Source organism: Cebus imitator, unplaced genomic scaffold (genome assembly GCF_001604975.1).
Source record: "Cebus imitator isolate Cc_AM_T3 unplaced genomic scaffold, Cebus_imitator-1.0 Scaffold16, whole genome shotgun sequence".
NCBI classification, from domain to species: Eukaryota; Metazoa; Chordata; class Mammalia; order Primates; family Cebidae; genus Cebus; species Cebus imitator.
The window spans coordinates 7,167,979-7,172,945 of record NW_016107331.1 but is presented as its reverse complement, the minus strand read 5'-3'; positions in this window follow the sequence as shown (position 1 = coordinate 7,172,945).

Sequence of the window (4,967 nt, the reverse complement as noted above, 5' to 3'; positions counted from 1 at the left end):
GGTCTGACATGGGAAGGGCCTAAGGTAGAAACAAGTAACAACAGTAGGTTGTAATTTATTCTTCCCTCGGTACACTGGGGATATACAAATTTAAGGGCCTGGTGGATGTAGAGCAGCGGGGCATTCATACACAGAATGGTCCTTTTAACCTAATTGGGATACAGCTCTCAGATGTTTTATGTGTTTTGGGTTCCACACAGCTTGGTACGTCTGTATAATACCCTTTGGGCCAAGTGTGTGTGTGTGTGTGTGTGTGTGTGTGTGTGTGTGTGTGCAAACTAAATGTTGCAATAGATTGCTCAGCTATGTCTACTACTCCCTGCATTGTTTGCCTCTGGGAAAAGAAAAAGTTGTATCATCTAACAGATGTTTTCCCCCAGGGAACCAGGACCAGAGCCTAGGCAGTAGCTTAAGTAAACCACTTAAAGTAAAGTGGTTTTTGGATCCTTTCATGTCTGTTTTCCACCTCACATGATGTAACTTCCCTAGGCATGATCTTCACACTCATTGGTTGAATTTCTTCCAGTTCTCTTCTTCCTTTCTTTCTGGTTCCTTCTGCCTTTCCCATCAAATAGTAACAGCCTTTCTCCCAATCTCTTCAATTTCAGATTTTTCAGAAAAAATAACTAAAACATAGCTAAAATTCTAATATATGTGCTAATGTTATAGCTTCTTATACCATATATTTACATTTAAATAGGGTTGTCTGGAGATTTAATGATTTAACCCAAAGGGATTAAAGGGTCTCACATTTGTATAGCACTTGGTAGATTACTAAAGGGCTTTTCACAAAAAACATTCTTATGAATCTAAGTCACCCTGAGGCAGAGAGGGTAGGCATTTTAATTTACATGCACATCATTGATAACTTGAGGCACTGAGAAGTTTAGGAGCTGCCCCAGAGTCACACAGTACTTAGCAAGATGACGACTAAGGTCACTGACTCCTATTTCGGCGTTCTTTGTCAGACCATATCAGATACATCCAGAAATAGATGTAAGCAAGGAATACATGTGTGATCGTGGCACAAGTGCTTAGTGGCTCCATCTCCTCATAGGGCCTGTAGTATTGAAGGAAGGAAACTGTAAATAGGGATGAAGTTAGAGATTCTGTTAAAAATGCAGATTTCTGGGCCATGATTCTTCTACTAAATCAGAAACAGAATTGCTGATGCACATGACATTTTGAAAAACCTTTAATGATTCTTTCTCCCTAGTACAAATGTATGTCCTTTCTATCCTAAAATTCTCTAGTGTTTACCATGACGTCACATAGACGGCTTTAACTTCTTTGGCATGTCACTAAAAGCCTTCTATAGTATTGTGCTAGCCAGCGTTCTTCATTAGGTTTTTTACTGATCTTTTTCACTTTGATCCTTGCCTATATTCTAGAGTTTTTTCCCTCGGGGCTTTATGAAGCACGATTTGCCATAACTTTCATTGCCTATTGCTGCACGCAACTTTTCTTGACAAGCTGGGATTTCCTCTTCCTCTGAACTCTCAACATCATTTTCAGTGTTAGTTCTGACTTTTGACAAATACATATAGTCATGTAGCCAGGATCGAGATACATTACAGTTTCATCCTTCAGAAATTCTCTTACACCCTTTGTAAGAAAATTTTCTCCCTATTCCCAAACCTGAATGATGAGTTTTCTGTCCCTATGGTTTTTCCTCTTCAAAATGCCATATACATGGAGTCATACAGTGTGTAATCTCTTGAGTCTGGCTTCATATACTTAGCAAAATGCATTTGATTTTCATGCCTGTTATATTGTGTATCACTAGTTAATTCCATTTGCTTGCTGAATATGATTCCATTGTGCAAATGTACAATTTGTTTACTCACCAGTTGCAGGGCATTTAGATTGCTTCTACTTTTTAAATAAGTATAGCCATTATAAACGTGTATACAGTGTTTTGTATGAACATGTTAATATTTTTACTGGGTAAATATCACAATGATTTATTTTCTAAATTGTACGGTAAGTTTAACATTATAAGAAATGCCAAATTATTTTTCAAAATTGTTTTGTATTCATACTAGCAGTGTGTGAGAATTATAGTTGCTCTCCATCCTTGTAAGCACTTGGTATTGTCAAATTTTTCTTTTCCATTGTAGGCATTCTGATAGATGTGTAATAGTATCTTATTGTGGTTTTAATTTGCATTTTCTTAGTAAATAATTGATATTGAATATTTTTTCATGTCTTTATTTTCCATCCATATATCTTCTTTGGTCTAGTGTCTGTCCAAATCTTTGGCCATACTTTTTTTTTAATTGGGTGGTTTATTTTCTTATTATTGCAATTTGAGGGTATCTGAAATATTTTGGATAAATGACTTTTATTAAATACATGTTTTGCAAATATTTTCCAAGTCTCTAGCCTGCCTTTTCCTTAAGTTTCTTTCAAAGAGAAGTTTTAAAATTTTGATGAAGTTGTATTTAACAGTGGACTGTACTTTTCGTATCATATATAGGAAATCTTTGCCAAACCCAAGGCCACACATATTTTCTCCTTTGTTTTTTCTAGAAATTTTAGCTTTTGATTTTGCATTCTGCTTCCTGACCCACTCTGAGTTAATTTTGTGTATGAATCATAGTGATTACTTTTGTTATAAAAACTAGCCTTTCTTCACTGAACGGTCTTTACAACTTTTTTGACCATGTATATATGGTATGGGATGATCTCTTCTGTTCTATTGATCTATGTGATTATAGATATTTTTCTATTGATCTATGCGTTTTGGGTTTTTTTGTTGTTGTTGTTGGGGGGCAGAGTTTTGTTCTGTCATTCAGGCTGGAGTGCAATGGTGTGATCACAGCTCACTGCAACCCTTGCCTCCTGAGTTAAAGCCATCCTCCCACCTCAGCCTCCCAAGTAACTGGGACTACAGATGCCTACCAACATGTCTGGCTAATTTTTTATTTTGTGTAGAGGTAGAATGTTACCATGTTGCTCAGGCTGGTCTCAAACTCCTAAACTCTAGCTGTTCACCAGCCTTGGGCTCTCAAAGTGCTCAGATTATAGGTGTGAGCCACTGTGCCTAGCCTGATAACTTAAAACAAACAAACAAACAAAAAAACAGTTTATGGCTTTGCAAAAAAAAAAATCACTTTATGCTTTATTTCAAAATTACCTAATGTACCTGTCTGGGGCTCTTTTGCTTAACTATGAACCAAGGGAAGGCTCAAGGTCTGTATTTGCATCTTCTGATTACTTAGTTCAAAGTGTTACACGGAGAAGATGATCAAGGTGGGAAAAATGCATGGTTTCAAATCACTTTCGTCTTAGCATAATTACCATATAGCTTTGTTTACTTGAGGACAAGCTTAAGTTGGCAGACTGAACAGAAATAAAAATAATAATTCTCTTTCCTTTATTTCTGGAAGGTTACATATAGCTTTGCATGAAATAAATATAACCCGATTTATTAGAAATTAGACAAAAAGTGTTTTATTCATTGCTGCAAAAGCCAAATTTCAGAGCCATCAGACTCACATAGTCTTGTCTTTTGCTAAAGGGAATAAAACAGACTTTGCTGGAAGAAACTCATGAGGATTATTTAGAGCTATGGAATATTTTCAAGTGAAAGTGAACCCATTCTGTAAATAGAGATAAATAACATAAAAATGATAGATGGGCAACGGTTCTCGATTTATGTGTATATGTGTGCGTTATTAATCACAGTGGTAAGCGTTTGGGCATTTAGCTTTCTTATTCTGAAACTGTTCAGAAGATGAGATAAGTGCTGCCTTTGCTGTCAGTGCCATCTGAACAGTGGGCCTTAATTTCTAGGACAGCATTGTCATCTGCACAAAGCTAGTTTAATCACACATAGCGGGTTAAAGAGCAAGTGACCTTTTACAGAATGAGAGGAGACTAACTATATCAAATAAATGGTGTATTTTTTTGTCTGCTGGGACAGATGTTAGATTGTGCTGGCATCTGTACAAATGCACAAATAGTTTTCTCAACTATGGTTGTTAATTTATAGAAGAATTTCTATTACCCAGTGCCTCAATATGATAAATTTTATTATCACTCTTGTTCTCATATACCTTTGTCAACATTTGCTGAGACATACGCAGGAAGATTGTGTTCTGGGAAAAGGTCACCTCATACTGACGATTAGTGTACTGACATTGTAAAGATGATTTAGAATGTCCAGACATCACCAAACCAACTGTCAGCTTCAGTCAAGGTATTTAAGCAAGTTTAAAACTGATGATAATCATGGAGGAAAAAGGAGAGGGTAGTTTTTCAGAAATCTCTGGCTATGATATAATATGGATGCGGCTTCAGATATTTCATCTCTCCAATTTTTTCCACTCTAGTTTATTATATCCTTTGTCATTCTGAAGTATTTTTGTCGCCTTTCTCTTTTGCTGCCAGTCATGATAATGAAAAGCATTTGTTTTCTAATAACTGTTTGACACGAAACTTCTATACTCAAGAACAACACCAAGAGGAGCTTCATCAAATTAACTGGACAAAAAAATTGTAAAGATTAAAATAACACTTTTATTATAAAATGTATGTAAAACTATTTATAAAACGTATTTTATAGTAAAAAATTTTAAAAAGAAAATACAAGCGAGAAGTCCCATGCTTCACCATTATACAACTTTTGAAAATCTTTCATCTATTTCTTATTTTTTATGTCTTTTGCTGCTAGAATATTTTAAATAAGTGTTCACACATCGTATAATTTTATCCATAAATGCTTTAGTCTTTCTAACAGAGAAAATTTTAAAAAACAGAATCACAGTAACATTTATCACCCCTAACAAAATCGGCAATGATTACTTGATATCAGCTAATATCTAGTCCTTACTGAAACCTTTCAAGTTCTCTCAAAAATATCCTTTTATTGTTGATGTATTTGAGTCTGAATTCAAACAACTTTTACACATCTCATTTGATTGATATCATTCTTAACTTTCTTCAATAACAGTTTTCCTCTT